Source organism: Zophobas morio, unplaced genomic scaffold, assembly GCF_036711695.1.
Source record: "Zophobas morio isolate AGI-343-1 ecotype UQ-CSIRO unplaced genomic scaffold, CSIRO_AGI_Zmor_V1 ptg000028l, whole genome shotgun sequence".
NCBI lineage: Eukaryota > Metazoa > Arthropoda > Insecta > Coleoptera > Tenebrionidae > Zophobas > Zophobas morio.
In genome coordinates, this window is record NW_026972133.1 from 3,049,015 (window position 1) to 3,071,122 (window position 22,108).

Sequence of the window (22,108 nt, forward strand, 5' to 3'; positions counted from 1 at the left end):
AAATTTTACATTACTGTTGTCAAAATTGACATGTATTTTTTTAAACAAAGTGGAAATGTCAAATTAGATGTTTTCGCAAAGATAAAAATATTTATGCAAAATACCTAGGAACCACAAGTATAATTTTATTTATTTTGTCAAATTTTACATTCTTACAGTAAAAATTTCAGGATTCAAATGACAATAATGTAATTGAGAATTTTTTTAGAAACATTTTTAAAAATTGTTCTGTAAGAAGAAAATTTTCGGCATCGATCGTATTTGTACTGTTAACTGCAATCGCGCTATCGTAAATTTCATTTTGATTTACTTGTCAAATTTTACATTACTGTAGTCAGAATTGACATATGTATTTTTAAATTATTAAAATTTAATTGACAATATTTGGCGCATCTTAACACATTGGAAATGTGAAATTATATACCTTCTCAAAAATGAAAATACGTATTCAAGTATCTAGGAGACACCACGATAATTTTATCCAGTTCCTCAAATTTTACAACTTTGGAGTAAGAATTTCAGTATTTTAGTGACAACATAGTGGAATTGACATTTTTTTTGGAGACATGTTTAAAAATTCTCTAAGAAGAAAATTTTTGCCATTCGTCGTATTTGTCAAATTTTACATTACTGTTGTCAAAATTGACATATATTTTTAAAGTAATTAAAATTTAATTGGCAATATTGTCCCATATTAAACAAAGTGGAAATGTCAAATTAGATCTTTTCTCAAAGATAAAAACTTTTGTCAAATTTTACTTTTTTACAGTAAAAATCTCAGAATTCAAATGACAATAAAGGAATTGAGATTTTTTTTAAACATTTTTAAAAATTGTTCTGTAAGAAGGAAATTTTCGTCATTGATCGTATTTGTACTGTTAACTGCAATCGCGCCATCGTAAATTTCATTTTGATTTATTTGTCAAATTTTACATTACTGTGTTCAGAATTGACATGTTATTTTAGAATTATTAAAATTTAATAGACAATATTTGGTGCATCTTAATACATTGGAAATGTGAAATTATATATTTTCTCAAAAATGAAAATACGTATTCAAGTATCTAGGAGACACCACGATAATTTTGTTCAGTTCGTCAAATTTTACAATTTTAGAGTAAAAATTTGAGTATTTTAGTGACAACATAGTGGAATTGACATTTTTTTTTAAACATGTTTAAAAATTCTCTAAGTAGAAAATTTTTGCCATTCGTCGTATTTGTCAAATTTTACATTACTGTTGTCAAAATTGACATATATTTTTAAAGTGATTAAAATTTAATTGGCAATATTGTCCCATCTTAAACAAAGTGGAAATGTCAAATTAGATCTTTTCTCAAAGATAAAAATTTTTGTCAAATTTTACATTTTTACAGTAAAAATCTCAGAATTCAAATGACAATAAAGGAATTGAGATTTTTTTTAAACATTTTTAAAAATTGTTCTGTAAGAAGGAAATTTTCGTCATTGATCGTATTTGTACTGTTAACTGCAATCGCGCTATCGTAAATTTCATTTTGATTTATTTGTCAAATTTTACATTACTGTAGTCAGAATTGACATGTTTTTTTAGAATTATTAAAATTTAATTGGCAATATTTGGTGCATCTTAATACATTGGAAATGTGAAATTATATATTTTCTCAAAAATGAAAATACGTATTCAAGTGTCTAGGAGACACCACGATAATTTTATCCAGTTCCTCAAATTTTACAATTTTGGAGTAAAAATTTCAGTATTTTAGTGACAACATAGTGGAATTAACATTTTTTTGGAAACATGTTTAAAAATTCTTCTCTAAGAAAGAAATTTTTCCCATTCGTCGTATTTGTCAAATTTTACATTACTGTTGTCAAAATTGACATATATTTTTAAAGTGATTAAAATTTAATTGGCAAAATTTGTCCCATCTTAAACAAAGTGGAAATGTCAAATTAGATCTTTTCTCAAAGATAAAAATTTTTGTCAAATTTTACATTTTTACAGTAATAATCTCAGAATTCAAATGACAATAAAGGAATTGAGATTTTTTTTAAACATTTTGAAAAATTGTTCTGTAAGAGGGAAATTTTCGTCATTGATCGTGTTTGTACTTTTAACCAAAATAGTGCCATTGTAAATTCCGTTTTATTGATTTGTCAAATTTTACATTACTGTTGTCAAAAATTGTCACATATTTTTTAAATGATTAAAATTTAATTGACAATATTTGTCCCATCTTAAACAAAGTGGAAATGTGGAATTAGATATTTTCCAAAGTTAAAAATATGTTTGCAAAATACCTAGGAACCAAAAGCATAATTTCAGTTATTTTGTCAAATTTTACATTTTTACAGTAAAAATTTCAGGATTCAAATGACAATAATGAAATTCAGAATTTTTTTAGAAACGTTTTTAAAAATGTTCTGTAAGAAGGAAATTTTTGTCATTGATCGTATTTGTACTTATAACTGCAATCGCGTCTTCGTAAATTCCATTTTATTTATTTGTCAGATTTTATATTACTTGTAGTCAGAATTGACAAATGTATTTTTAGAATTATTAAAATTTAGTTGACAATATTTGGCCCATCTTGACACAGCGGAAATGTGAAATTATATATTTTCTCAATAATAAAAATACGTATTCAAATATCTTGGAATCACAATAATAATTTTATTCAGTTCGTCAAATTTTACATTTTTAGAGTAAAAATTTTAGTATTTTAGTGACAACATAGTGGAATTAACATTTTTTTTTGGAAACATTTTTAAAAATTTTGCTTTAAGAATTAAAATTTTGCCATTCATCATTTTTGTACTGTTGACTATAATCATGTTCGTTTTATTCATTTGAGAAATTTTACGTTTTCACAGTGAAAATTTCAGTATTCAAGTGACAACATTGTGGAATTGGGAATTTTTTTTCGAAACATTTTTAAAAATTCTTCTGTAAGAAAGAAATTTTTGCCATTCATCGTATTTGTACTTTTAACCAAAATAGTGCCATTGTAAATTCCGTTTTATTGATTTGTCAACTGCAATCGCCCTATCGTAAATTTCATTTTGATTTATTTGTCAAATTTTACATTACTGTAGTCAGAATTAACATATGTATTTTTAAAATTTTTAAAATTTAATTGACAATATTTGGCTCATCTTAACAGATTGGAAATGGGAATTGATATATTTTCTCAAAAATGAAAATACGTATTCAAATATCTAGAGTCACCACGATAACTTCATCCAGTTCATCAAATTTTTCAATTTTGGAGTAAAAATTTCAGTATTTTAGTGACAACATCGTGGAATTGACATTTTTTTTTTGGAAACATGTTTAAAATTTTTTCTCTAAGAAGAAAATTTTTGCCATTCGTTGTATTTGTCAAATTTTACATTACTGTTGTCAAAATTGACGTATATGTTTTTAAACAAAGTGGAAATGTCAAATTAGATGTTTTCTCAAAGATAAAAATATGTATGCAAAATACCGAGGAACCAAAAGCATAATTTTATTTATTTTGTGAAATTTTACATTTCTGTTTTTATAGTCAAAATAAAAACCAGATGCAAAAATGAAATTTTTGTTTCCTGTTTTTGACTTTTTCTCAAGGTCGTATTTTAATTGTTTATCAACAGAGAAACTAGAAATACAGATAATGTAATAAATTTCCTCTACACGTACTGAAATTTGGTATTTAAAAAAATTATGCAAAATATAATTTATGCGTTAATTTATAGCACAACTATAAATCAGTTCGAAATTCACACATTGCTTCAGAATAATGAAGTTTTAAAATAATAGTGATCTTTCCTGGAATTTCAAAATAATGACAACGCATTTTTTGAAAAATCAGGATAAAATTTATAGATTCATTCTGCTTTGGTGAAGCAGCATGTGCAGATGGTTAATAATAATTTTAGAACATCAGGTTCCTTTTATACCACATCAATTTAATAAATATTTTGGTTTTTTCAAAAAACGCGTGGGTAACCCGTTAGATATTTGCACAATCAAAACAAAAAGTTGCGATAACAATAACACTTCTAATCTCTAAAATCTCCAACAACAGACAAAAGATATGAATTTTTGCACCCGAACTGTCAAAATGTGTCCATTTCCATGAACACGCGCATTTTCCGAGCAAACAGATTAAGACTGCCATAAAACGCTGTTCGGTGATAAACCCAGCAACGTTATCATGCCGAATCCTAACCTCAACTAAACTCAACCCACCCAAACCGCCTGATTCACCAAAATCCCCACTCGCCCCCCCCAAATCGCGGAAATTGTGACGCTCACGTTGACCCCATCTAAGTTTATGCAACGTGTATACAGTGCGTTATTTTTAGCGAAACGAAAGTACAAGTTTGCACGTTTACGATTACTCGTTATTTTTAGAGCGTTGTGTACGCTGTAAAACAGCCGCAATTCCATAAATCGATTAAATCACGCGTTCGGGACGCCACTGCCCTGCCAGCTATTACGAATTCGAACCTGTTTGCTTAGCATTTTGAACGTAACGATAAATGCAGATAATTCCGTGCGAGTCGGTTACCGTTGCCAAAACGCGTCCTCCTTCCATTTTCGGATAAGAACTAGGAATTTTTCTAGCCGGAAATGAGGTTACGCTATCGCGGCGTGTATCTCGCTTTTCCGACTTTCTTTTCGGTTTTTGGAAAAGCGCCGCTTTCGTGCTCTCCCGCTTTCCTCGCGTGACGCCGCCCGAAAGGGGAAGGACTACGGTCAAGGAACTCGAGTTAAGTTGTTAGGATTATTCAATCAGTTTAATAGGTCCTTGAGGAGGTCCGCTTTTGCGCTGCATCTCAAAACGCTCGAAAGTCGGAGGTCTGGTTTCTTTTTAGCGCAACGGTTTCATGGCCTTATTGCAGAATGCACGACTGCACGTGTCAACAATAACGAAAGTACCGAATCTGTGTCATTGTATTGTTGCAGTTGACTTTCTTTGTGCAGTGGCGGAGCCCACGGGCGGACTGCAGGCGGCTGTTGTTGAAATGTCGTTGCGCAAACTGCGATAATCACTTTGCTTTCTTTCAACAGCTGCCAAAGCGCTAAAAGTCGACAAAATTAGAACTGAATTTTTTCTTGCATTTCTTCCGTAATCGCTGATTTACGTGTAAGTTTACGTAATGATGAAAAAATTCACGTGATTATTGTGTTGTGGTCGGATTTTTGCATCCGTGTAGAGGTACTAAGTTGGTTCTTGTGGAAATCCAGCAATATTTTTCTGCTACGCATTTCAAGTCAATAAACTCCAGCTCAAAGTAAATAACATTCGTACGTTCGTAACAGTACTACGTATTTGAAATAAATTTGGAACCGCATACACGCCAAGTGTTAAATATATAATGTTAATTATATTTCCTAATGAAAATTAACAGGTTTTTGGGAGTGCGTGACTCAGTATTTTTTTTTTTTTATTCGAAGATCGGGAATGTGCCAACAATTCCCGACCGTAAGCTAGAATGTGGAAAATTCGGTCCCCCATTTCCGCGTGTCTCTCGTCCGTTGGCGGTCTGATTCTTTCCCAAAATGTGCCGATATTTCCAAAATTTTTCTGCCGAAAGTTTCAATGAAAACATTTTGATTATAATTTTGTTCACAAACTATAAAAATTTAGACCGTTTTTCAGATTTTTGGGCTCAAGAATTGTTGTTTACATTTTTAGACTTTAGCTTTTCTGATCCAATATTTTTTCCGTTTTTTCCAAAATGAGCCGAAATTTACAAAATTTTTGTGGCGAAAGTTTCAGTTAAAATGTTTATATTTTGTTCACAAACTGTCAAAATTTAGACGTTTTTGAAATTTTTAGATCATCAGATTTTTTGTTTTTTTTTTTTGAGACTTTCAGCTTTTCTGATCCCAAATATTTTCAGTTTTTTCCCCAATGTGTCGAAATTTTCAAAATTACGTGGCGAAAGATTCAGTTAAAACATTTAGAATTTATGTTTTCTTCACAAACTGTCAAAATTTAGGCATTTTTAGGTTTCTCGAGTGTTGGATCATTATTATCTTATATAAATTATTATGATTATGGTCTTATATAATGTAGTCTTTTTTCACAACAAGGAACTTAAAACATGTTCAAAATGATAAATTCTTGTACAAAAATCTGGATTTTGCAATTATTCTCCGCCCCTCCGTCTGATAACGAATGGAAAATTCATCACAAATGAAATCGGGCGGGTGGGCGGGGCTTATATTTTTGTAGGAATATCTGGATTTTCCAAATACCCTCCGCCCCTCCGTCTGACAACGAATGAAAAATTCATCACAATTGAAATCGGGCGGGTGGGTGGGGCTTATATTTCTGTAGGAAAACCTGGATTTTGCAGTTACGCTCTGCCCCTCCGTCTGACAACGAATGAAGAATTCATCACAATGGAGATCGGGCGGGTGGGCGGGGCTTATATTTTCCAACCTTTGTTTTTTTCTAAAAATGCCTAGTTTTAAGTTTCTTGTTGTGAAAAGAACACTGCGCATATTAAGGAAAAAATAGGGGCAAACTATACGCCCCACCCACCCGCCCGATCTCAATTCTGGCGAAATTTTCATTCGTTGTCAGACCAAGGGGCGGAGCATAATTGCAAAACCAAGATTTTCGTATAAAAACTTATCATTTTGAACATATTTCAAGTTTCTTGCTATGAAAAGGAGACTACGCATATTAAGAAAAAAGGGCGCAAAATATAAGCCCCGCCCACACGCCCAATCTGAATTGTGACGAATTTTTCATTCATTGTCAGACCAAGGGGCGGAGCGTAATTGCAAAATCCAAATTTTCCTATAAAAACTTACCATTTCGAACACGTTTTAAGTTTCTTGTTGTGAAAATAAGACTACACAAGTTCAGAAAAAAAGGGTGGCAAAATATAAGCCCCGCCCACCCACCCAATGTTCAAAATGGTAAGTTTTAAAGTTTCTTGTTATAAAATGAAGACAACGCCTATGAAAACCTACCATTTTGAACATGTTTTAAGTTTCTTGTTGTGAAAAGAAGACTGCGCATATTAAGAAAAAAAGGAGCAAAATATAAGTATTGTAATCGACCCCTATACCTGCCATTTATCATATTTTTTTAATTTGCTTAAACAGGGTGACACAAAAAAATTAATGAATGTGTTTTACAAGTTTAATAGGGGCAAAATCGGCCTTATCGTAGCAAGTACTAGCCCCGCCCACCCGCCCCCTATTTTCTCAGAATTTATGGCATTTGCCAAAATCAGTCTTCTCTTAGCAAGTAGGTGCTAGCCCCGCCCACCCACCCTCTGTTTTCTCAGAGGATATGTCATTTGCCAAAATAAGACCTATCTTAGCAAGTACTACAGGTTTCAGTTAAAATAAATACATTTTGTTCACAAACTAATTTTTGAGCTCTATGAGGTTTTTTGTTAATGTTTAAAGACTGTTTCAGCCTTTCTGATCCAAAATAATTTCAACTTTTTTCAACTGTCAGAATTTAGACTTTTTTGCGACTTTCAGGATCTACAAGAGTTTATGTTTAAATTTTTAGTGTTATTTCTGCTTTTCTGATCCAAAATATTTTCAACTTTTTCCAAATTGTGCCGAAATTTCAAAATTGTTTGTGGCGGAGTTTCAGTTAAAACATTTATAATTCAAAATTTAAAGGTTTTTTGGGATGTACAAGAATTGTTCTTTTCAATTTTTCGAATCCAAAATATTTTAGTTTTTTTCAAAGTTTGCCGAAATTTTCAAAATTTTTGTGTGTAAGTTTATATTTTGTCTATAACTAAAAACACTAACATTTTCAAAACAGTGATTTACGTGATATTTAAAAAATAATGACTTAATAATTTTCAAATGACTGTCAAAATGTAGCCTTTTTTGTAATTTTGAGATCAAAAGAATTTTTATTTATTTGTAGGTATTTTTAGATTTTTTTGTTCTCAGCTTTTTCAATAGGAAGCATTTTAAATTGCAGGTGTTTTTCAAAATGTGTTAAAATTTTCCAAATTTTTGTGATGTAGTTAAAAAACATTTGGAATTCATATTTTCTTCACAAAGCCGAAGTGTCAAAATTTTGACGTTTTTGTGATTTTTAGAGATCTACAAGAATTTTTGTGTATATTGTTTACAGTTCTTGTCAGTTTTTCTGATACAAATTATTTTCAGTTTTTCCAAAATGTGCCGAAAGTTTCAATGAAGATATTTTGAGTTTTTATTTTGTTCACAAATTTCAAAATTTACACGTTTTTGTGTTTTTTACAGATCTACAGGAAATTTTGTTTATATTTTTGGCGGTTTTTGTCAGCTTTTCTGATCCAAAATATTTTCAGTTTTTTCGAAAATGTTCAAAATTTTTGTGCCGAAAGTTTCATTTAAAACATTGAATGTACATTTACCCTGTATAAAAATTTAGACGTTTTTTGATTTTTGGAATGAAGAATTTTTGTTCATATTTTGGGACTTTAGTTCTCCTGATCCAATATTTTTTTCAGTTTTTTCTCCAGGATGAGCCGAAATTTTCAAAATTTTTGTGGCGAAAGTTTCGGTGAGAGTTTATATTTTGTTCAAAACTGTCAAAATTTTGACGTTTTTGTAATTTTTGGGATCTATCAGATTTTTTGTGCATTTTTTTAGACTGTTTGTTTCCGCTTTTCTGATCCCAAATATTTTTAGCTTTTCCAAAACGTGTTCAAATTTTCAAAATTTTTGTGCGAAAGATTCAGTTGAAACATTTAGAATTTTTATTTTATTCCCAAACTGTCAAAATTTAGACGTTTTTGTGATTTTTTGAGATCTATCAGAATTTAGTTTGTATTTTTAACTGTCAGCTTTTTTGATCCAAAATATTTAAAGTTTTTTCCAAAATCTGCCGAAATTTTCAAAATTTTTGTTGCGAAAGTTTCAATTGAAACATATGAATGTACATTTTATTTTGTTCACAAACCATATAAATTTGTATATTTTATAGTTTTTTCCAAAATGAGCCGAAATTTTCAAAATTTTTGTGGCGAAAGCTTCAGTTAAAATATTTAGAGTCTATATTTTGTTCACAAACTGTTAAAATTTAGACATTTTTGTAATTTTTGGGATCTAGGAGATTTTTTGTTTATTTTATCGAATTGAAAGTATTTTCAATTTTAGGTATTTGTCAAAATGTATTGAAATTTTCGAAATTTTCAAAATGTTTGTGCCGAAAGATTGCAAGTTGTATTTTACTCGCAAACTCAATTTTTTTTAGAGATTACAAGATTTTTTTTATATTTTTGACTGTCCTTATCAGCTTTTCTGATCAAAAATATTTTCAGTTTTTCCAAAAATGCCAAAATTTTACATTTTGTCCACAAACTATAAAAATTTAGACCGTTTTTCTGATTTTTGGGATCAAGAATATTTGTTTATATTTTTAAACTTGGGTTTTCTGATCTAATTTTTTTTCAGTTTTTTCCAAAATGGGCCTAAATTTTCAAAATTTTTGTAGCGAAAGCTTCAGTTAAAATATTTAGGGTCTATATTTTGTTCACAAACTGTCAAAATTTAGACATTTTTGTAATCTTTGGGACCTAGGAGATTTTTTGTTTATTGTTTTGTCGAATTGAAAGTATTTTCAATTTTAGGTATTTGTCAAAATGTATTGAATTTTTCGAAATTTTCAAAATTTTTGTGCCGAAAGATTGGAAGTTTTATTTTATTCACAAACTCAATTTTTTTTTTTGGAGATAACAAGATTTTTTTTTATATTTTTGACTGTTCTTATCAGCTTTTCTGATCAAACATATTTTCAATTTTTTCCAAAAAAAGCCAAAATTTTACATTTCGTCACAAATTATAAAAATTTAGACCGTCTTTCTGATTTTTAGGATCAAGAATATTTGTTTATATTTTTAAACTTGGGTTTTCCGATCCAATTTTTTCAGTTTTTTCCAAACTGTGTCGGAATTTTCAAAATTTTGGTGCCCAAAATTGCAGTTAAAACATTTTGTACATTTTGTTCAACTAAAAATTTGGACTTTTTTTTTATTTTTGGAATCAAGGATTTTTGTTTATATTTTTAGACTTTAGCTTTTCGGATCCAAGTTTTTTTTTTCAGTTTTTTCCAAAATGAGCCGAAATTTTTGTGACGAAAGTTTCAGTTAAAATTTAGACGTTTTTGTAATTTTTGGGATCTATGAGATTTTTGTTTATTTATTTAGACTGTTTCAACTTTTCTGATCCCAAGTATTTTCAGTTTTTTCCAAAATGTCTCGAAATTTTCAAAATTTATCTGCCGAAAGATTCAGTTAAACGTTTAGAATTTAAATTTTCTTCACGAACTGTCAAAATTTAGACAGTTTTGCGACTTTTAGGGTCTACAAGAGTCTTTGTTTACATTTTTAGACTTTTGTTTCTGATCCAACATATTTTCAACTTTTTCCAAAATGTGCCGAAATTTTCAAAATTTTTGTGGCGGAGTTTCCGTTAAAACATTTAGAATTCAAAATTTAGACGTTTTTGTGATTCCTTTGGGATGTACAAGAATTTGCATTTATATTTTCAAACCTGTTCTTTTCAATTTTTCGAACCCAAAATATTTCAGTTTTTTTCGAAGTGTGCCGAAATTTTGAAAATTTTTGTGTGTAAATTTATCTTTTGTCTAAAACTAAAAAAAAAACAAAAATTTTAAAAAGTTATGATTTACATAATTTGTAAATGATTATCTAAATGTAGCTTTTTTTGTAATTTTGAGATCTAGAAGAATTTTTGTTTATATGTATTTTTAGATATTTTGTTCCCAGTTTTTCTAATCGAATGCAGTTTGGATTTTAGATATTTTTGTTAAAATTTTCAAAATTTTGTGGTGTAGTTTCAATTAAAACATTTAGATTTCAAATATTCACCAAATTGTCAAAATTTAGACGTTTTCGTAAATTTTGGCTTCGTTTATATTTTTAGACCTATTTAATTTTTCGGATCCAAAATATTTTCAGTTTTTTCCAAAATATGCCGAAATTTTCAAAATTTTGTCTGTAATTACGAATTTTTTCTCAAACTAATAATAACCTTCCAACGTTTTAAAAATAATGATTTACGTAACATTTAAAAAACTATCAGTGACTTAATTTACAAGTGATTGTCAAAATTTTGCCATTTTTGTGATTTTGGAATCTACAAGAATTTTTTTTGTAATTCCAGATGTTTTGTTCTCAGTTTTTTCGAATTGAAACATTTTAAATTTTAATTGTTTTTCAAAATATACAGAAATTTTCAGCGTTTTTGTGGCGAAAGTTTTAGTCAAAACATACAAAATTTATATGTTCTTCACAAAATGTCAAAATTTAGACATTTTTGTGATTTTTGGGATCCACGAAAATTTTCGTTAATATTTTTAGATGTGCCCAAATTTAAAAAAAATTCGTTGGTAAATTCTATTAAAACATTTAGAAAATATATATTTGTAAAATTTTCATTCACGACAAAACTAAGACTCGTAATCCAGAAACGAAGATCTTTCCACGTGTTCCTGACCTAATCTGGGATGACCCGACTTGTCCTGACCTGACTTGGCCTAGCCTAATCATATTTATAAAGACCAATACGACTTCCGAACCATTTTTTTTTTTGTTTGAAATTGTTTAAAAACATATTAAAAATGTTGATAATAATAATACAAGTCAAACAGAAAATTTAAATACAAGTTTGCCTTATTCTAGATATTTGTCTTTTGGTAGTTGATAAATCCTAAAATTTTAAAAGCCAAAAATCTTCATTTTATGTCCGAATGCGTACGGTTTAAGCAAATCCTGCCCATCATTTTAACATATGTAAATATCCATTAATATGTACACCGCATCACCAAACCCAATCTCTTTCTACCAATTCAATAATTCATTTTCGACTCAACCATTGTTCCACATCCTTACGTAATCCTCCCTTCCCGCTTGACCTTTGGGCGCCCTCTTAAAAAATACCATCACAACCCATCGTCACCCATATTTCACCAGCACTCACCATCCGAATTTTAAAACCCATCCATTCCGTACCACACCTAGTCACGTCCATATTACCGCTGTCCTTAAAATTAATTACAAATTATTCCCATCATCGCCCGATCCCCCCTCCGCCGCTGCCATCTCCAAGGTCACCGGCGATTGCACCGCGCCACAAAGGGTTGCATAATTAGCCAAACCGTCCTGATGAGGTCAAACCTGGTCCGAAACCGGTTCGCCGCCGTCGTCAAGTGCCCAATTTGTGAAAACGCCTTGTTCTCACGTGAACTTTTTCACATCCGGGGTGCACACAAAAAACCCACCGGAATATTCGTGGGTAAATGGTACAGGTGTTGCGAGTTTCAACGGTAAACGCGAGCTGGAACATCCCGTATAGGTTTTTGGCAATGCGCAGTTCTGTGGTTCGGGTATTTTGCGTTGTGGAGGGACAATGCACCATTTGCTGAGATTTAGTGGAAGCGCTGGAAGGAGGCCAAATCGAGACGAGGCGCTGCGTGCAAATTTGATGCGGACGGAACGGCGACATTAAATCTGACGATAACTGTACACGAGGGGGTGACGCCGATCAAATTTTAATGCGATTTCGTTCTGTTTCACTCGGGTAAATGAGTTTGCAGCGGGAAAAGGAGACGGGGAGATGGAAATTTTGTTTCAATTTTTCGTGGCTGATAATGAATTCGTAATCGTGATTGGTGCTTAGTCACGTGGCAGTGGTGGATTGGTGACGCGAACCACGCCCACGGAGCCGATTGGTCACGCGGCGCGGGTAAGGCGCGAATTTTAAATTCGTTGTGTTTTCTCGAGTTTCAGCGAATAATTGTAAGTGCGTAGGACACATTTCTTTCATTTTTCTTTCCTCTGAACGCCCCTCTACACAAACATTTTTATTTTCATCAATTAAGAAACCATAAAATTAGTTCAACTTTCCTTTGTGGTTAAAAAGCACGCCGGAGTCGAAACAGAACGAAGCCCATTAATTTCGCTTGATAACAGCGCCGTTAAGCTATTTTTATCGCAAGCGGAATATTTTTTTCGATTTTACATGCACGTATGCATTTTACATGTATCATGAAAAAAATAAAACGTTATCGCACTACAGTGATAAGAGGAGAAATTAACATGTAGATAGTGCGGAGATAAAAAAAAAGTCTATTAGAAAAAATCAAGATTAAATGGAAAAAATACATCGAATAACGTAGGCTACGAAATTAAAATATTCTACAGATACGTCGAATATCTTAATATCTTTTTGTTGATAAACAAATTCAGTATCAGTGCGGACGTGCCTTTAAACGCATCTTCGGTGGTTCGAAACGGCAGCCAAAAAGGTAAAAAATAAAAAATGTTTTGTGAAATGTCAAAATTCATTGTATATTTTGTATTTGCTCGAATACGTATTGTCTAGTTCGAAAACGACACTCATGGATTTTTTCCCGTCGAAAAAATCAGGGAATGCAATTTCGTACTTATCAGTACCTAATAAAAAAACAAACGTTATCGCGCCACCCATGTTCTGTAAATGAATTTTTTGATAACGACGAGATAAAAAATGGTTTGCTAATCAGGCTGAAGATTATATATACAATAGACTTAATTATAATACGCGGTTTAAAAATACCTTGAAAATAAAAACAAAACCATCCAAGTTTAAACTCGCGCCAGCGGGCGGACGTGTAAGCGTGGCTTTAGTTGTGTAAGTGCAGCTTTAGTGATAGTGTGTGGGGTAAAGGTTGAGGATGTAACGACTGGTAATAGCGCAGTTTCATGTTTTTTTGGAACTTTGTTTAACACTTGAAGGGTCTGAATATCAGGTGGTTTGTGAAGTTGACAACTTTTGTTTAAACACTTGAATCCAACGCGCTCTTGATTGTTCACGTAGTTTTGTTTACTTGTTAAGAAAGCGAAAAATTAAGGCTGATTCCAGTCAAAAATTTTGCCAAAACTTTCAAAATTTAGACTTTTGGATTTAAATGTTTTTCAAAATGTGCCGAAATTTTCAAAATTTTGTTTCAATTAAAACATTTAAGATGGATTTTGGTTTACATTTTTAGACTATTTTTCAGTTTTTCTGATACAAGATATTTTCGGTTTTTCCAAAATGTTCCGAAGTTTTCAAAAATTTTGTGCCGAAAGATTCAGTTAATAAAACATTGAGAATTTATATTTTGGACTGTAAAAATTTAGACGTTTTTGTGATTTGTAGAGATCTACAAGAATTTTTATTTATATTTGTAATTTTTCGTATCAGCTTTTCTGATCCTATATATTGTCAGTTTTTTCCAAAATGTGCCGAAATTTTCAAAATTTTTGAGCCGAAATATGCAGTGAAAACATTTCGAATTTTTAATTTGTTCACAAACTGAAAATTTAGACGTTTTTTTGATTTTTGGAATGAAGAATTTTTGTTCACATTTTTTACTTTGTCTTTTCTGATCCAATGTTTTTTTCAGTTTTTTTTTTTTCAAAATTAGCCGAAATTTTTAAAATTTTTGCGGCGAAACTTTCGGTTGGAGTTTATATTTTGTTCACAAACTGTAATTTTGTGAATCTGCAAGAGTTTTTATTTACATTTTTCAGCTTTTCCGATTTGAAATATTTTCAGCTTGTTCTAAAATTTGCCGAAATTTTCAAAATTTTGGTGGCGAAAGATTCAGGAAAATCTATATTTTCTTCACAAACTACCAAAATTTAGCCGTTTTTGCGATTTTTATGATCTACAAGAGTTTTTCTTTACATTTTTAAACTATTGTTTTCAGCTTTTCTAACTCAGAATATTCAAATATGTGCAGAAATTTTCAAAATTTTTGTGCCGAAATATTCACTTAAAACATTTAAAATTTATATTTTCTTCACAAACTGTCAAAATTTAGACATTTTTAAATGTCTCGAGTGTTGGATTATATTATTATATTATATAAAGTATTATTATTTTGCCTTTTTTTTTAATTATATAATTATGTAGTCCTCTTTTCATAACAAGAAACTTAAAACATGTTCAAAATGGTAAATTCTTGTAGGGAAATCTGGATTTTGCAATTATTCTCCGCCCCTCGATCTGACAACGAATGAAAAATTCATCACAATTGAAATCGGGCGGGTGGGCGGGGCTTATATTTTTGTCGGAAAATCTGAATTTTGCAATTACGTTCCTCCCCTCGGCCTGACAGCGAATGAAAAATTCATCACATTGGAGATCGGGTGGGTGGGAGGTGCTTATATTTTTGTAGGAAAATCTTAATTTTGCAATTATGCTCCGCCCCTCGGTCTGATAGCGAATGAAATATTCATCACAATGGAGATCGGACGGGTGGGCGGGGCTTATATTTTTGTAGGAAAATCTGAATTTTGCAGTTACGCTCTGCCCCTCATTCTAACAACAAATGAAAAATTCATCACAATGGAGATCGGGCGGGTGGGCGGGGCTTATATTTTTGTAGGAAAAGCTGATTTTTGCAGTTACGTTTCGCCCCTCCGTCTGACAGCGAATGAAAAATTCATCACAATGGAGATCGGGTGGGTGGGCGGGGCTTATATTTTGCCATTTTTTTACTTCTCGCGCTTAAGCAAAGGAAGTATTGTAATTGAGTCCGTTGGCCGACTCTCTACTTTTACGTTTTCTCGGTCTTTCATGACCCCTAGAGTACGAAAAAATAGATTTTTATTAGACAGATAAACTCCGAAACTACTGGGCCGATTGTTGTCAAATTTTGTATTTATATCAAGAATATCATGTCAATAATGTGATGACGTCACTTCAAAATTGTACATAGTAAATGGGTTTTAAATTGTATAAAATAACATAGTCCTACATGCGTAGTTTATGACTCCGCCCACTATTTTCTCAGAGTTTGTCATTTGCCAAAATAAGTTTTTGCAAGTACTAGCCCCGCCCACCCGCCCTCTACTTTCCCAGAGGTTATGACGTCTGCCAAAATCAGTCTTATCTGAGCAAGTGCTAGCCCCACCCACCCGCCCTCTGTTCTTTCAGAGTTTGTCATTTGCCAAAATAAGTTTTACCTTTGCAAGTAATAGCCCCTCTATTTTCTGAGAGGGTATAGTATTTGCCAAAATCAGTCCTATCTTATTAAGTACTAGCCCCGCCCACCCGCCCTCTATTTTCTCATAGGGTATGGCATTTGCCAAAATCAGTCTTATCTTAGCCAGTAGTAGCCCCGTCCACCCGCCCTTTATTTTTCCAGAGGGTATGACGTCTGCCAAAATCAGTCTTATCTGAGTAAGTGCTAGCCCCGCCCACCCGCCCTCTGTTTTTTCAGAGTTTGTCATTTGCCAAAATAAGTTTTACCTTTGCAAGTATTAGCCCCTCTATTTTCTCAGAGGGTATAGTTTTTGCCAAAATCAGTCCTATCTTAGTAAGTACTAGCCCCGCCCACCCGCCCCTATGTTTTCAGAGGATATGTCATTTGCCAAAATAAGACTTCTCTTGGCAAGTACTACTCTCTGAGAAAATAAAGGGCGGGTGGGCGGGGCTAGTACTTTGTAAGATAAGACTGATTTTGGCAAATGTCATATCCTCTGGGAAAATAGGGGGCGGGTGGGCGGGCCCAACATTTGTTAAAAAAAATTGTTAATCTTGTAAAAACTTGTGAAATTTAAAGGTCTTAAACTGCAAATGTCCATAGTGACAAGTTAAATTCCTAAGTCTACTCGAAATGTGCAAAATATGATGAATTTTAGCGATTTATCATTGCAAATTTTTAGAGAGTTTGAAATCTACAAGAAATTTCCTTTGTACATACTTTTAGATGTTTTTCTGGAAGCATTTCGAAGTTCTTTTCAGTCAATTTGAATTTTAGTTGTTTTTCAAAGTGTGCAAAAATTTTTTGAAGTTCCGTCAAAATCGCTCGATATAAAATTTTTGTATGACATACCTTCTAAGAAAATAAAGGGTGGGTGGGCGGGGCTAGTATTTGATAGGATAAGACTGATTTTGACACTTTTGACATTTTCGACCATTTTTCAACTATTTAAAAAAATTAGTTGAAGACATCTTGTAGATTTCGATATCCAGAAGTCATTTTCGACTTCGTTTCTTCGGAAATTCCAACCGTTTATCCAAAATCCTTAATTGAAATATCTAAATTTTTACAGTTTCATCAAAGTGGCTCACTATAAAAAGTTTGTAGATAAAAAGGGAAATTAAGTATTATTATTATTAATTTTTGTTTTCAAAATACACTTGTTTCAAGAATGTACTTTGAAATTTTTATATATTTACAGAAATATTTAAAATTTGTTTATATGGGACAATAGAGAAGTCAAGGCAGGTGCATGAAATAAGAAATAAATTTTATAGCAAATATTATAACAAAAATGGTTACGACTAGCGTGTTTTTTTTACTTTTTTCACATCTTAGATTCTATTATAAGTTTTCTGTCCACTCGACAGAAGAACATAATTAGCCCCGCCCACCCACCCTGTCTCCTTTTCAGTGATTGATCTTATCTGATCAGGATTAATGAATGATCTTATACCGAACAGAAATAAAATTAATCGTTGGAATGAGGAGAGAGGGTGGGTGGGCGGGCCTAGTACTTGCTAAGATAAAACTGATTTTGGCAGATGACATACCTTCCAAGAAAATAGAGGGCGGGTGGGCGGGGCTAATTCTTGCCAAGATAAGACTGATTTTGGCAGATGACATACCCTCTAAGAAAATGGACGGTGCATGGACGGGGCTAATATTTGATAAGATAAGACTGATTTTGGCACTTTTGACATTTTCGAACACTTTTCAACTATTTTCAAAAATTAGTTGAAGACATTTTCTCGTAGATTTCGATATCCAGAAGTCATTTTCGGCTTCCTTTGGAAATTCCTACCGTTTTTTTTAAATCCTTAATTAAAATTTAGCAATTTTTACAGTTTCGTCAAAGTAGCTCACTATAAAAATTTTGTAGATAAAAAGGGAAATTATTACTAATTTTTGTTTCACAAATTATACTTGTTTCAAGAATATACATAATCCGCGTTTCCCGTAAAAGAAATAGATTTTATAATTCGTTCACAAATTGTCAAATTTAGTCGCTTTTGTGGTTTTTGGGATCTTCGACAATTTTCGTCAACAATTTTAGACTTGTGCCAAAATTTTCAAAATTTGTGTGGGTAAAATCTCTGTTAAAACGTTTAGAATATATATAATCCAGGAGCAAGAGCTTTCCACACATTCATGAATTGTAATAGTGGAAATGTTCTAGATTCCGCGACAAAACCACTTTGAGTTTCCCTTGAAAACACCTTTTATCTATAGTTCTCGTACTTTGATAGTTGAAACTCGAATTTTATGGAAGTTCCGTAAGACTTTTATTTTTAGAAATTGTTTCAACGCTGGAAGTAGTTCAATATGAAAAAATCGAAAGCTTTCACTTTTAAGGTTCACGTAAAAAAATAATCGACGTTATGTAATAGCGCATTATTATTACATGCTTGACAGGAGGGGACCGGATGGTGTTTAGCATAGGCCCTCAAATAGTAGTCCGGCCCTGAGCATAATTCGACAAACTACAACCGATTACCCTCCTTAATCAAGTTCAAAAGTTCAAAGAGCAACCTGTTCCAAAAACGCCAAATGTGTAGTAGTTTAAATCGAAAATCCCGCGCTGCGCCCCAGCGCTGTTGCCACATTTTTTCTATGTTAATAAAAATCTTACTGTATTGAACAATAAATAATAAAATAATAATAAGATTAAATTGTAATAGTGCCGAAAGTGTTTAGTAGTTCGAGTTGAAAATCCCGCGCTGCGCCCTAGCGCTGTTGCCACATTTTTTCTTTGTTAATAAAAATCTTACTGTATTGAACCATAAATAATAAAATAATAATAAGATTAAATTGTAATAGTGCCGAAAGTGTTTAGTAGTTCGAGTTGAAATTCCCGCGTTGCACCCCAGCGCTGTTGCCACATTTTTTTACTTCCCGAGCGTAAGCAAAGGAAGTATTGTAATCGAGTCCGTCGGCCGACTCTCTACTTTTACGTTTTCTCGATCTTTCATGACCCCTAGAAGACGAAGAAATAGGTCTCCCATTTCCGTCTGTCTGTCCGTCCGTCTGTCCGTCTGTTGTCCCGGATTTTTATTAGACAGATAATCTTCGAAAGTACTCGACCGATTGTTGTGAAATTTTGTACTTATATTAAGAATATCATGTAGATGGTAAAACGCTAACCAAAATTTGTCTAATCATCCCCACCACTAATGCGATGACGTCACTTCAAAATTGTACATAGTAAATGGGTTTTCAATTGTATAAAATAACATAGTCCTACACATGTAGTTTACCACTCTGAATCGACTTTTCACCCGAAACGTCCAGATTTTTGGAAAAAAAATCAAAATTATAAAACAACATTTTGAAATTTAATTTTTAATCTGCTAACCAGAATGCTTTGAAATGTTGCAGATGTTTTAAGGCTATAAAGAGCATCATAAATCTTTAGTCAAAAAATATTTGCTTATCCCCTCCAAAAACTTGATGACGTCAGCTCAAAAGTTTGTGGAATAAATCATATCTAAAATGTACAAAATATGATGAGCCTGTACTTGTGATCTATCACTCCATTCATATTTTTTGGATTTGCATATACAGGGTGACTCAAAAAAATTAATGAATGCGTAAATATATTTTATTGATTTAATCAGGAACTACAAAACCGAATGCTCTGAAATCTTGCAGATGTTTTAAGGTCATAAAGAGCATAATAAATGTTTAGTCAAAATATATTTGCTTATCTCCTCCAAAAACTTGATGACGTCAGCTCGAAAGTTTGCCGAATAAATCATATCTAAAATGTACAAAATATAATGAGCCTGTACTTGTCATTTATCACTCCATTCATATTTTTTGGATTTGCATATACAGAGTGACTCAAAAAAATTAATGAATGCGTAAATATATTTTATTGATTTAATCAGGAACTACAAAACGGAATGCTCTGACATCTTGCAGATGTTTTGAGGTTATAAAGGGCATAATAAATGTTTAGTCAAAATATATTTGCTTATCCCCTCCAAAAACTTGATGACGTCAGCTCGAAAATTTGCCGAATAAATCATATCTAAAATGTACAAAATATGATGAGTCTGTACTTGTGATCTATCACTCCATTCATATTTTTTGGATTTGCATATACAGGGTGACTCAAGAAAATAAATGAAAGCGTAAATTTATTTTACTGATTTACTCAGGAACTACAAAACCGAATGCTTCGAAATCTTGAAGACATTTTAAAATTATCATAAGCATGGTAAATTTTTGATCAAAAGGTATTTGGTCGTCCCCCCTAAAAAATTTATGATGTCACCACAAAATTTTGCTGAAAAAATCCTATCTAAAATGTACAAAATATGGTGAGTCTCTTCTTGTGATTTATCATTCCATTCAAATTTTTTCGATTTGCATATGCAGGGTGACTCAAAAAAATTAATGAAGGCGTGAATTTATTTTATCGATTTAATCAGGAATTACAAAACCGAATGCTTTGAAATCTTGGGAATATTTTAAAGTTATTATAAGCATGGTAAACTTTTGTTCAAAATGTATTTGTTCATCCCTCCTAAAAAAATTGATGACGTCACCCTTAAATTTTGCTGAATAAATCCTATCTAAAATGCAAAAAATATGATGAGTTTGTACTTGTGATTTATCATTCCATTCATATTTTTTAGATTTTCTTAAGAGGTGGTTCAAAAAAATTAATGAAGTCAATTTATTTTATTGATTAAATTAAAGGCAACACTTATTATTAGTATTACACCCCAACCAACCCAATTTGGTAGACACAAAATTTGTTAAAGGAAAAACTCGGTTGAAACATAAGGGTAGCACGCTTATTTACATCGACTTTAACATTACAGACCTGCATTTGTTTTATGCGTTCACTTGATTCCGCGAATGTGAAATAGACATGTTTATAATCAACCAATTGTGAATTTCACCGTCAAGAATTAAAATAAAACCCAATGTTTTATATAATAAGCGGAAGTCGAAGCAATAAAACCGACGGTCGTTTTGTTTACAGTTTCTCTGTTTGGCTCTCATGTATGCTGTTACGCCTGTCATCTTAAATTAAGAATGTTTATACATACACGATTTTCAGTTGCCTCTGAAACGTAGGTATACGTGAGTAAATTGTTTCGTTATTTTATTGATTATTACAAATCAATATTCAAACGACCCAATTCATTTTCCCGAAAATTTGAGAATATAATAATTTTATTCTTAGTATTACACTACATCTATCCCAACTGATATACGTGTCCTTGCAAAAATGTTGATGACGTCATCGCATTTTTTTTTAAATTCCCACTACAAAAATGTGATGAGAAAAAAAACACAATAGGCATGCAGTCGTCAAGTTTCCGACAGCGAGGGAAGTACTGTCTAAACTCTTTAGACCAATTTTCTTTGTTAATAAAAATCTTACTGTATTGAACAATAAATAATAAAATAACAATAAGATTAAATTGTAATAGTGCCGAAAGTGTTTAGTGGTTCGAGTTGAAAATCCCGCGCTGCACCCCTGCGCCGTTGCCACATCCTCACGCGCCCTCGCGCCGTCCGCGCTCGCCTTAGCGGCGCGAATCTCGGCCGGCGCGAAATCTCGGCCTCGCCTCGCTCTCATCTCTCCGCAGCGGTCAGCGGCGTATTTGGGCCAAATATTGGCATTCGTGCATGACCCAATTGGGTGTCCCCGATGCACTGCCGCCAATGCACCGACCGGTCCGCCATCGCGGCGGCCGCAACCGTTTCACGCGTGTGCGTGAGTGCGTTGCGAGTTCCGCGTTGATACCGGCGTGTCGAAATCTTGCGAAGTGTAATCGGCCGGTCAGTGCAGTCGCGTTGTTCGTGCGTGCGTGTGTGCCAATCTGTGATAAGATGTGCTGGATCTAGTTGGCGCGCCAACTCTTGGTAAGTGCGTCGGGTCAAGACGGCCGGGTGCGGCGTTGCCGGATTGGCGCGCGCACCGCGTGGCCTTGTGCTGCGTGTGCAGGGCCGGAGCGGCGCTTGGGACGAGGCGCGGACCCACAGAGCCGGACTTGGCAACGGGGCGACGACTGCGATTCGGTGCGAACGGGACCAGTTCGGTGAAATTTTAATGGAGAGGTTGCATCGAGGAGGCGGCGGCGGGACGCAATTCGGGG

The 22,108-nt window shown here is 32.8% G+C and overlaps 1 protein-coding gene across 5 annotated transcripts in view; it reads left to right on the forward strand.

Moving 5' to 3' along the window:
• The window catches only part of LOC135136910 (zinc finger protein chinmo-like), a 181,457-nt gene that overhangs the window by 108,215 nt on the left and 51,134 nt on the right, over positions 1 to 22,108 (forward strand). The window contains exon 1 of one of the 5 annotated variants that reach the window (XM_064066389.1): positions 13,108 to 13,280. The exons of 3 other annotated variants lie outside the window; for them this stretch is intronic. The gene's annotated coding sequence lies outside the window, so the exon portion shown is untranslated. Of the gene's footprint in view, positions 1 to 13,107; positions 13,281 to 21,430; positions 21,876 to 22,108 lie in introns of those variants that run through there. One more of the 5 variants, XM_064066387.1, reaches the window with a different exon arrangement.